Source organism: Oncorhynchus mykiss, chromosome 26, assembly GCF_057628025.1.
Source record: "Oncorhynchus mykiss isolate SJ-2025 chromosome 26, ASM5762802v1, whole genome shotgun sequence".
In the NCBI taxonomy this organism is placed as follows: domain Eukaryota; kingdom Metazoa; phylum Chordata; class Actinopteri; order Salmoniformes; family Salmonidae; genus Oncorhynchus; species Oncorhynchus mykiss.
In genome coordinates this window covers 15,125,001-15,138,024 of record NC_143047.1, presented here as the reverse complement: position 1 = coordinate 15,138,024, position 13,024 = coordinate 15,125,001, and the positions used below count along the sequence as shown (strand labels likewise).

At 42.4% G+C, this 13,024-nt stretch overlaps 1 long non-coding RNA gene across 1 annotated transcript; it reads right to left on the bottom strand.

Annotated features, from left to right (window-relative positions):
• Window positions 1-6,536: 6,536 nt before the first annotated feature.
• On the bottom strand, window positions 6,537-10,938 carry LOC110506448 (uncharacterized). The gene is made up of 4 exons (XR_005039845.2): window positions 10,603-10,938; window positions 9,977-10,032; window positions 9,645-9,770; window positions 6,537-8,585 (listed from the first exon to the last, which is right to left on the bottom strand). It is a non-coding gene; the product is annotated as an uncharacterized LOC110506448 (long non-coding RNA).
• Between the last annotated feature and the right edge of the window lie 2,086 nt (window positions 10,939-13,024).

Sequence of the window (13,024 nt, the reverse complement as noted above, 5' to 3'; positions counted from 1 at the left end):
TTTTGAGGAATGGCTGTTGACTTTATGTTATAAATTCAACACAGAGAGCAGTTTTCACATCTTCGCTAAGACCTGGGTGAGATGTTGCTAAGCTGAGTTCCTGGTATATTCATGTCTACTACACTATCATGAAAGACAAAACAATGTGTTACAAATAGCAACTGTCTAAATACTATTAATGTTACTAAATGCTTATAACATGCTGAGTATGATATGCACTACCACTATACAACCTTAGTTGTTTATGAATCAATGATGCAATTCCAATGCTGCCAACCATCGCTATTTCATATTAACCAGAATGCATCTATCTGACTTGTTCTTTCATAAAACGTGGGCCCAATTCAACAGATGGCTTTTAATGTTTATACCAATAACAGGGCTGGTCCGTGACTGCTAGTGGGTCCTCTGGGTGCCTATATCACTGTGTCATTTCTCCTCCAGCTCCTCTGAGTGATTCTATCACTCTCAACACAAGGAGAGCGGGAAAGCAAGGAGACATCCAGAGATAAATCCATTTAAAGGGCTTTTGAATCTAATCTATGATGAGACACCTTCTCAGAGGATGTCCAGGGTGAAATTGTGCTCAGTAAATTTGAGTTTACCAAGAGTAAAGTTATTAGCCAGACAAGTAAATGTTGGCCATATCGCTTTTATCACCTTGACTATCTGGGATTTCTTTCTGTTTGTGTTCAGGGCTGTGTATCTGGGGAAATCACACACTGGCAGAGGAGAAAAACACAGATCGTATACTGCCCCCAGTGGACAACTGGTTGAACAGTTTAACAGCGCACCCCTCACTCACACTGAATCAACACTGCCACCTATAGGCAGTCTCTGGATGCACAGGCTCACACTAGGTTTTCTCACTAGATAGAGAATATATGTTTCTTGGTTTCATTTGTTGTGTTTTGGAAAGTATTTCAACATCACATTTTAATTACGAAATGCAAATGCAATTGCAACAAATAGGTGCCACACATTGTGAGATGCTTTCGTGACCGCAGATTAACGATCTGCACAGAGACTGTGGGTAAACAAGTGACATGAATAACTTGCAGACAGCAAGTTAGAGATTTGAACGGGATCTTAAAGCGGCAATCACCAGTTTAATCAACAGCAAAGTGATGTCCCCGCTCCCTGTTTCAGTAAAAAGCTGAGGGATGGGGCTGGAGAAATTTAACCAGAGCTAACACTGACCGTCCATTATATAAAAATGATAATTTTCACCATGTCTTTCGTCTATATCTTGTTTGTTTACATTTACTTTCTTAACAAACATTGGAGTAAAACAAGCTCATATTTTGGGTCGTACCGACAGTTTAACTAATAAGCTCATGAGGCATTTATAAGTTATATTCTTCAAGATTCAATGGGTACATACCAATAATTCATTAATTCAAGTCAACAAATTAATAGCAACTGCAGATTCCCCTGGAATATGTAACATATTATATGGATTGCAGGAGGGAGTGTCACATATCATATGAAAGGGATGATGTTGTACACAATAGCACACCATTTTCGGGGACCAGTTTTGGATCGTGAGCGCTACTTTGAAAACTACCGGCTGAAATTATACAACACCTTTGTAACGCATATTTAACAGCCTGGTTCCAAAATCAGCAAGGGACTGGAGAGCTAATACAGTGACAGCAACTAACAGACAGTCCAACTAATAGACAGTCCAACTAATAGACAGTCCAACTAACAGACAGTCCAACTAACAGACAGTCCAACTAACCGACAGTCCAACTAATAGACAGTCCAACTAACAGACAGTCCAACTAACCGACAGTCCAACTAATAGACAGTCCAACTAACCGACAGTCCAACTAATAGACAGTCCAACTAACAGACAGTCCAACTAATAGACAGTCCAACTAATAGACAGTCCAACTAACAGACAGTCCAACTAACAGACAGTCCAACTAACCGACAGTCCAACTAATAGACAGTCCAACTAACAGACAGTCCAACTAACAGACAGTCCAACTAATAGACAGTCCAACTAACAGACAGTCCAACTAACAGACAGTCCAACTAACAGACAGTCCAACTAACAGACAGTCCAACTAATAGACAGTCCAACTAATAGACAGTCCAACTAACAGACAGTCCAACTAATAGACAGTCCAACTAACAGACAGTCCAACTAACAGACAGTCCAACTAATAGACAGTCCAACTAACAGACAGTCCAACTAACAGACAGTCCAACTAACAGACAGTCCAACTAATAGACAGTCCAACTAACAGACAGTCCAACTAACAGACAGTCCAACTAATAGACAGTCCAACTAACAGACAGTCCAACTAACAGACAGTCCAACTAATAGACAGTCCAACTAATAGACAGTCCAACTAACAGACAGTCCAACTAACACTCACACCATGACTCCACTTCCCAACAACACACAGTCAAGACACACAAAGACCAGACAACATATACAGTGGGGCAAAAAAAGTATTTAGTCAGCCACCAATTGTGAAAGTTCTCCCACTTAAAAAGACGAGAGAGGCCTGTAATTTTCATCATAGGTACACTTCAACTATGACAGAGAAAATGAAAAAAAATCCAGAAAATCACATTGTAGGATTTTTTATGAATTTATATTTGCAAATTATGGTGGAAAATAAGTATCTGCTCTAGAGGAGATCACTGCTCTAGAGAGGAGATCTGCATGGAGGAATGGGCCAAAATACCAGCAACAGTGTGTGAAAACCTTGTGAAGACTTACAGAAAACGTTTGACCTCTGTCATTGCCAACAAAGGGTATATAACAAAGCATTGAGAAAAACTTTTGTTATTGACCAAATACTTATTTTCCACCATAATTTGCAAATAAATTCATAAAAAAATCCTACAATGTGATTTTCTGGATTTTTTTTCTCTCATTTTATCTGTCATAGTTGAAGTGTACCTATGATGAAAATTACAGGCCTCTCATCTTTTTAAGTGGGAGAACTTCAGAATTGGTGGCTGACTAAATAATTTTTAACCCCACTGTATATTATCAAGGCATAAAATGGAATAGAGTTTGTTTAATGTCCGTAAGGGAAATCAAAACATAAAACGACAAGACAACATTTTTAAATGTACGTAACAATTACACTTTAGAATAAAAGTCCTCTTCTAACTGTGCTTCAGAATACTGTCTAGTTGTCTCTCCAAGATGACCACGCCATCTCACATGATCAGCATAAGCATAAGGGGGATATCCCACTGGTTCAATGATCTCCCACACATTTAATGACATGGACATGACAAAGAAGCAACAGCATCTGCTGGTACTGTGTGAGCTGTGGTGGTTGCACATGAACGTGTGCCAGGGGAAAACTTTGGTCAATGCTTCTGCTTGATTACTGCATAGACAGAGCTTATTGAATACTGATTATATCACAGTTTAAGCTAACAGTGCTCTAGACACCTTTACATCAGTCGCAGGCTAATCTGAGCCCAAACAACTGTACTTACAAACACAATCCTTCCATAGTCAAGGGTTATCTGCATAGCTTACACCACAGTACATAGTACTGAGTACATAGCTGATTCCTTTTAGATGTAGGAGAGAAAGGAAGTATAGGTTTGGGGGATTTCTCTAAAATAATTTGCATACTGTAATAATGTTGAATACAGCTACTTGAGGGGTTAAGGTGCCTTAGTATATATAGATTAGGCCAGGTTAGTGATCTAGCTAGAACATGAACTAATGAACACCTGGGAAACACTGCTTTTCTACTGCTCTCTCTCTCTTCTTCCCTCAATAGGAGCCCATTTAGGTCATTTTCAAACCCCTACTACCCCAGAGAAAGTGGCACCCATAAATGTCTCTCTTTCCCCTACAGCTTAGAGCCCACTGTAATGTGTTCACAGGGACCGCCTGCTCAGCCATCTGCCCCTGTGAGAGAGAGAGGTGGCAGGAGGGCAGTATGAGCCAGGCTGCGGCTGACTGGAGCCCACTTAGATGTAAGACTCTATCTCTCCCTTCCTTCCTGGTCACATGTAGCTATTACCTGGGAACAGGAGGAACCATTGAGCTGTTGACTGAATACTGACTGAGCTATAGACCTAAAGTCTACCGTATGGATAGACAGACGTCTGAGTGCAGGCAGCTTGGATATCAGGGATTTTCTCTCATACAAATTAAAGGAACCGTCGGCGCCCCTCTGTGGTCAAACAATCGTACAACAAGAGAGAGCCTTGGAGAGCCTTGTTCAAAATACATTTTGTACAATAGTCCCCTAAAAAGAGTTCTGTGTTTTGGTACGCATTCATTACTTCATTCATTACTCCATTCATTACTTCTCAGACTTTCAGAAGAAAGTCCCATTTCCATGACTGTGGATAAATGCGACTGGCCTTTAATCTTTCAGCTCAGGCCTAGGAGCTGGTAGCACACAGTTATCTCTCCGTTGAGTCTCTTTAAAACAGCCTCTGAGCCAGCCCGATGAAAGATATCAACGTACACAGTGAGCCCCAGGGACATCAACACCAACGTCCAGGTTAAACTCGAAGGAAGTGGACTTCCAAATCTCGCTACCTCCTCAGTATTAAATCAAAACAGGATTATGGGTTCATTTTAAATACATATTATATAAGCTATCAAAAACATACATATGGACGTAAAGGGAAAAGGTTCACAGTTTATGCCCAGAGTTTATAGCTCTGCTTTACCTGAAAATAATACCCTGATGGCTCAGAGGAGAGTTTTGTTCAATCACCTGGCATTCACTAGTATACAAAGTAATACATTCTTAAAATACATATTTATTACCAAATACGCTATATCCTACTGTACATAAACACTCCTGGTAAAATATTAAAGTTATCCCAGTGCTACGTTCTGTAATAAACCGTTTTTATCTGCTTTGATATATCAGTAGATTTAAAAAAAGAAAATAAACATTTTAAAGTGAATAGTACTGCACTCAAACACAGTCTTTACATGGCTCTCTTCCTACAGCCAGTGGCTACATTTATTCACTGCAAAACCTCGAGTCCAGTAACTTACTATGAAAAAAACTAACAAATATATCATTGAGATACTATATCATGAGCATGACTTTACAAGTCATGAGCAGGAGGAGGCTACCAAAAACCGAAACCGAAGATCATAGAGGAGAGGATAGTGGGTGATTGGAATGAGCTCTGACGAGCGGAGTTGGTGCTGTGTACATGTGGCCACAGGGCCCTGCTAACACAGTGACATAAGATAGGGGACACGTCTTTGATGTGACACATCAAAACAAAGCAGCGGAAGCAGAAATATGATATCGCACAGTAGAAACCAGATACTGTAGTTCAGTGTAGATGCTGAGAACACGAAATGTCTTGACGTTATGGGTGTTCAGAGTCAGCTGGTATAGTGTGGAAGTGTAGTGTAGTGCCCTATAGCAGGGGTATAACGCTAGCAACAATAGAATAAATGATTACAGCAGAAAAAAGGAGAATATCTTCCTTCTAATGATGTCAACATTATTTCTTAACTCCTAATATTAAGCAAATTACACTTATTGGAGCCAATTACACTCACCGGAGTATCTGACATCGGCTACCAGTGCGTCAAGTGTCGCTGGCTGCTGGTAAGCTTTCTTGGCTTAGACATGCATTTTTCCAAACATATGGCTAACCTTTGTGTAACCAGCTAAACAGCAGCTCTTAGTGTGTTTGGAGTTACCTTTCAAGCTAATAGGCTATGTTAGACTTCCTTCCCCAATTACAATAATGAAAAACAATCCTATTCATTTTTGAAATGTTGATTACTTCTCCTTGCCATTATCATTCACTTGATGCTAAGACAAGACAAGTGAGAAGAAAACAAATCACTAACGTATGATGGGGGTCCCTGGGTTGCCGGTGTGCCTGGGAGAGGGTCCCTGGGTTGCCGGTGTGCCTGGGAGAGGGTCCCTGGGTTGCCGGTGTGCCTGGGAGAGGGTCCCTGGGTTGCCGGTGTGCCTGGGAGAGGGTCCCTGGGTTGCCGGTGTGCCTGGGAGAGGGTCCCTGGGTTGCCGGTGTGCCTGGGAGAGGGTCCCTGGGTTGCCGGTGTGCCTGGGAGAGGGTCCCTGGGTTGCCGGTGTGCCTGGGAGAGGGTCCCTGGGCAAAAAAGGTTGAAGACCCCTGCCCTATAGAAAGAGCTGTTATGATAAAGACACACTTTTTTTGGGATGGGATAAACAGATACCAAACTCCTGCTCGTGCTTTGACAAGCTTCCCTCCACTTTATCCCCTACATCTGGTTGTCATTGTACTGTGGGGTGTTGCTGGAGTACTGCTGATCCGGCACCATGGCCCCCGTGGCGGCTCCCATAGCTGCCTGCTGCACTGCCTGCTGGATGTGGGGGTTCTTCCAGGCCCCTGTGGTCCACTCCTCCTGAGCCTTGCCTATGCTGCCCCCGCTGCCACGGTAGAAGTTATGGACCTGGAGAGAGGGAGCAGTGGGACGACAGGAAAATGTCAGGCTGCACATAAAGATGACAGAGAGCAATGGAGACCTTTGTTGCTGCCCTATGCACCAGCCGGCACAATGGGCATGAGTGATTGACATAAAGATCAGCACATCTTCATGCTCTACGTGTCCCATGGTTGTGACGGAACACAGATTATATTAACGTTGCCGTGGCAGTGAAAAAGAGGGTGGGGATGAGCATCAGCAAGGCGATCCAAAGGTTGTAGCTGAAGAAAGAGATGGTGGCCAGCCAGTCGCTGAGAGATGTAGAGAAGAAGAAGACAGTTACCTTTTGCTCGTGTACACTGAGTATACCAAAAATTAGGAAGACCTTCCGAACATTGACAGCGATCATGATCACTTTATGTAGCAGGCTAATATCATGGATCAGCCTTAAAAAAGTTTTATATCCCACGTATAAAACCATCCATTTCTGAATGTTGACATTTATACACTTTATGAAAGCTGCCATTACAATTACATCTGCTAATCAAAGTGAAGCCAGGTGACATTTAGCCCTTAACAGCCTTAAACTCAGACAGAATGACAGAATGGAGTCAGAAATGTCCTGAGTGAGGCTATTTCCTGACTGTCATCTATTGCATTGCATTGTTAATGATATGACAGGATGTGGTAATGTAGGAGGTTATACTGCTGTTGTTTTAAAGACATAAATGTTTTGGCTAAACATTTGTCGGTAACACAATAACTTTCATTTATAATACATTATGGAACATTTCTAAGCATTTATACATGTGTATAATCATTTATAATGGGCTTATTATTGAAGGTGATTTGAATGTGTAAGCAGTTTACCAGTTTCCCCAGCCTGGGATCCCTATGCACTGAATAATACTGATGCCCACCTGGGCCATGAACACAAAGAAGAACGCCATGAAGTTGAACGAGCTGTCAGTCCTCGGAGAACAACAAAAAGGAATTGTAAATACACAGACACACAGCACATTACACAGTGTGGTACTTGTTAATAAATAAGCCCCTTTTCAAGATTTCTCTTGGCGGTAACTGATTTCCCTTGACTGACGGTATATCACTATGATCAAGCATAATGGTGTCATAGTAAGATTGGGGGGTTTTCCTGACCACATAGCCTGATCAAGAAAAACTGTGGGCCCTAGTTATAGCTTAAAAGGATCTAGTGGTACTTGGATACCTTAGGGATGTGTATGAAATCCACTTACTTGAAGGCCTTGTAGATGGGCCTGAACCAGCATGCATAGGAGCAGGGGGTGAAGAGATTCAACCATATGATGGCCATGCCAAAATTTGTCACGCCCCCTCCACCCAGCATCCACACAAAGCAGCCCGCCAAATTCACAGCCAGGGTGATTGCATACACTATAAAACACACCACCAGGAGAACACATTGTTAATCACACCAGTAGAACAATGCCAAAGTATAATACAGTATAACCCCAGTCAGGGAACCAGCTCTCAGATAAATGTGCACATTCTGTCCACTCCGGTTCCTTGGGTGTCCTTTCTTCAGATGTCCATGTTTTCTTTCTCTTCTCTGTTTTGCTCTAAGTCTCAGTAATCTAGCAAACCTACTGTTCTTAAGAACAAATTGGTTGTAATTTAAAGCACTGCGCGAGCTAGAGGTTCAGTTCCGGCCTGCTCCACAGAACTGCCACAGGCAGCCAATCAGCTTCAATTACTGGTCCACAAAGGGAAGAGATATCCCTTCATCCAAGCTACAAACCCAACCAGAGCTATAATAATAGACCCATTAAGTGATTAGTATTTTACAAACCCAACCAGAGCTATAATAATAGACCCATTAAGTGATTAGTCTTTTTTTCATCTCAGGCAAAGAAACAAAGTGAAGGCTAAAAGTATTTTAATTGGTTAAGTTGAGCAAAGAATACCTTTGAGTTTTCTGTACAATTCTGTCTATTCTTGACCAATACATCTAATGTGACAAGGGTGACTTTTCAATGAGGTGAGTTTAAGGGGTTAAATTTTAGAATGACTGAAATCATAGACACATAAACTCATAGAAACATCAAACATGCAGAACAAGCACAACATTCCATCAACACTGGTTTTGGTGTATAAGTGCAAACACAGAGGTACAGAATACCTGTTTACATGTTTATCACTTAATGGGGGGGATCTGCAGAGAGAATAAAAGATAAGTCATTAAATGTGAAGAAGGAGCAGCATATGCATCATCCCACGGGCCTGGATGACAGACACACTAGTGAAGGCAGATACTCAGTGAATTTCAGGAAAATGTAAATTGTGAAACAGTGGAAAAGTTATCCTTTTTAGATAAAATGATACAAAATATATTCACGTCACTAAATAATTGATTTAGTCCATGCTCGTGCTCATTAAAAAAAAATGCTCTTCCCTCATCTTAAACGGCACCGACCACCACCGACATACACATATCTAGTTAAACCAGAACACCCTCCGTCATTCTTTGTAGCTGTGGTGGATGAAGACAACCCATGTGGCATGGGAGAGGTTAACTGTCAGCTCCCGTGTGTTCACCACAATGATCTAATCTAAACAGTAGGCTACACTGGCGAGCGTGCTACACAGAAACTCTGCACAGAGGGGAAACTTGTTTCACACTATTGTGGCTTCCTGAACCGTACTGTCCTGGCACACTTATTTTCCTTTCACACGTTCCTTTCCAGCACAGTTCCAGCAACTATGGTTGATGAGTAATCAGGCCAGCGCAGTGCAGCTTGGCTAGGCTCTCTTGGCTCAGCTCAGTAGTGTGAAACAAGTATAACAGTGCAATAAGAGATCATAACCCCTAAATATGTGGACTCTATAACAGAGTGGCTGACTAGAGTTGTTCTAGTATGGGCTGTGGGTAGTGGGCAGTGGCTAGTGGGCTGTGGGTAGTGGGCTGTGGGTAGTGGGTAGTGGCAGTGGGCAGTGGCTAGTGGGCTGTGGGTAGTGGGTAGTGGCAGTGGGCAGTGGCTAGTGGGCTGTGGGTAGTGGGCTGTGGGTAGTGGGTAGTGGCAGTGGGCAGTGGGTAGTGGGCTGTGGGTAGTGGGTAGTGGCAGTGGGCTGTGGGTAGTGGGCTGTGGGTAGTGGGCTGTGGGTAGTGGGTAGTGGCAGTGGGTAGTGGGCTGTGGGTAGTGGGCAGTGGCTAGTGGGCTGTGGGTAGTGGGTAGTGGGCTGTGGGTAGTGGGTAGTGGCAGTGGGCACTCACAGATCCACAGGTGGTAGAGTCTCTTGCACATGGTGCGATGCTGTTCAGGGATCTCCTCGTCAAAGTCCTGGTAGAAACACGGCTGCAGGGGGATGAACCCCGGTATTGGAGGGAAGTTATTCTCTGCTGGAGAAATGACAATCATTTCATGAGTCAATAATACATTGGTAGCATATGCAGGTGTGTCATGTTAGGCTAGATAATATTGTTTGTATGATTGGTTGGTTGATGAGAGCCAAACCAGAAAGTAAATGGCTTTCATCCAACACCATGATAATGTACCAAAACATATGCATACTGCGTGTCGATTTAAATGTAATGCAAATCTTTACCAGCCATGACTGTTGATTTTATTGTTCAGATTGTTTTGGTCCTCAATCTCTTGAACCTACAAATAAAGAAAGTGTAGCTTTGTAAATGCAGTCATTCTAAAACTCAGTACCAATCAGCTTTTGCACTCACTGGTGAAATGTATTTGCACATTACATTAGTAGGTCTAACACAATAATTGAACAAAGACTACTGACAGAAAGTGATGGATCAATTATGCCAGTGTGCAGTTTATGTGTGACACCACTTGGGACATACTGTAGCAATGCTTTTACCCAGTGTTTTCAAGATCTATAATCTCAACGTTGTCACTTGTCACATTCGACTGAAGAGATTTGCTGACACACACACACATACAGAGACGTGTTGGTGGCATCGGCTCAATGGTGACTCTTCAGAGTTTAAGAACTGGGATCCTTCCGGTGTGCGAGTAAAAGTGGAGACTTACTAAATCAGTCTTCATAGCCTAACATTCGTGGTGTTTTGATTTGAATTCGCTGAATAGACCGATATACTACCGGTACTCGCTTCAAGTCAACCCGCTATCTTTGAAATTAGTGATATCCTGATAGGGATCAACCGACCCTAAAGACATTACGGACTTCCATTGGAAACATAATCTGCTTACCTCCTCCTGTCCTGAGCGCACTGTTGCTATTTACAATGTCCTGTCCCTCGGCTGCATGCTGTCAGTTCCACCTCATCGAATATGAGGAATGACAAAGCTTGATAATGAAGAGATAAAGTAGAATAAATCACTGTTATTTCACTTTTTTATACGAGGTCGTGGAAGTAATGCATCTCCAATGCTGTAGCTGTCCTATCATTGTCCGTGAATCTGCTGTCCCATCAGTCCTGACCAATAGGCACACTGCTCTCTACTCGCGATTTCGGCGTCTTAACATTATTATCCAATCGCTATCTGGCTCTCCCTCGTTCCATGGCGGCTGCTCTCCACAGTGCTGAAGTTAATAGCCCGCTGTCAACAGAGAAAGCCATGTCATCAGTGACCTACTCTGGTTTTACTGGTGCGCTTCGATCATTTTACTCATAATGATCACCAAATGAATGCTTATAAAATTAATCAAATACGGGATTATTAATCAATAATGATCAAGTAGTAGGTATTTTGGTTAGTCATTGGCATACAATCTTTCACTTAATGTTTGATATTCATATGCAGAAATTATGGTCAGCAATTAAGGTCTGTCAGGGGTCTCATTTATACTGTTTGATAGGGGCCATAGGGTTTATGGGTAGGACTGACATTGTTTACTGCTTATTAATGTATTCCATCGATAATGTACAAAACAGGAGGGGGTGTTAGCCAGCAGATGGCAGTGTTGATATTGGTTGGTTTCTGGTTTGTCAGTCAGGGGGTTCAGTTCAGCACAGCTTTACTGATTTGAGTTACAGTCTCATCTATCTATACAGTTGACATACTCATCCTATGAATGTTCCTCATCTTACAGAGTAATATGGCATTTATGTTTTAATGCTTTATGATGGATGAATTTAGCATGCAGACCTTTTCACTATGCTTCTCTTGTTTACAGTAAACCTCAACTTTTATGTTCAACACTGGTTAAAACATTCTACACATCTATTCCAACAATAATGACTGGCATACCCAAACTGCACTGTCTGGTATAGCCCTTCCTTTGTTGTCCTCAAATAGCTTAGCATGACAAATTGGATGTATTGACCATAGATCCTCTCCTGCCCTTTCCAACAGCAGATCCAATTGCCCCTTTGTTCAATTACTCATATCCCCAACATGAATCATTCATACATACATGGTGCCCAATCAGTGATTACAATATCTTTCACAAAGTTAAAATATGCACATACTTGCATGGGATGAATACGTACTTGAGTCTTGGACTCTTGGAACATTAGCCCTTGGGCTAAAAGAGATCCTTACTAAAATCAAATCAGGTCTAGGGACACAATTGGAGAACTCTACCATAAAATCTACCATGAATAACTCACTGAGCTAAACTCCTCATCTTTGCCCACCTGGACATGTCTCTCTTTTAAAACCTTATCAGGATTCTTCCAGCCACTTACATTTTCACAGAGATGAAAAAAGCTGGTAGACATTATTCCCCCCCTCCCCCCAGAGAGCAGACAGACAGTATAGCCTAGCCTAACCGCTGAAGTTCAGTTCACGTAAGGACAGACGCTGTCAGTCAGTTATCTCCTCTCTGTAAGGCCAACCTGTGATTTATTTCCATCAGTGGCTCCAAACTCATATGGCCCTGTGTATTTCATTACTGTGGCTGGCTGGGTGGTGGGGGCTGAAGGTCAGCTGGTGAGACAGGGACAATGAGTCTGTGCTCATCCGACCTGGTGACATAAGCTAAGGTTAGACCTGACATATATGGCTGACCGGGATGTTAGTCATACAAAGTAAAAAGATACAGGTATATCTTGGTCCCTGGGCTGACCGGGTTCTGCATGTCCCAGACACAGCACGAGAGAGAGTCACTACAGGGCATCTAGAGAGGGTACGTTGTTTACATTGTAAGTTTACTGTGCTTTCTTGTAGGTTAAATCCTGAGTCAATTCTAACATGAATCCAGGTGAAACTTAGGTGAATATGCATGGTCGTTATTTGAAAGTGCTCGTACAGCAGCATGTATGGACATCTGGTGATTCCTCGATCAAAAGGCTAAGGAGCTTAACCTTGCAGTGCACTGCATGATAAGTTGTTAAATTGTAATTTGATTTCCAATACTTGTCTTTTATTCTGCATAACTAAAGCCCTGTTGTAACCTGATTCTTGTGTTGGCAGGCAGGGGCCTTGCTTTGAAACCAACAGGCTGGAGGATGCCAAGAGCCCCATGCTGAGAGGAAGGGTGTGGAATTCATCACAACAAAGAAGGAGAACACAGAAATCCTGCAGTAGCACTTCTGTTCAACGACCTTTAGGGGGCACTGTTAGCCACTTTTCCTCTAACTGTGAATGAGCGTGAGTGAGTTTGGTCAGTAGGCTACTGCTACTGCTGCTGCTGAAGATACTTTGGTGACACTGGGTTTGTATAGGT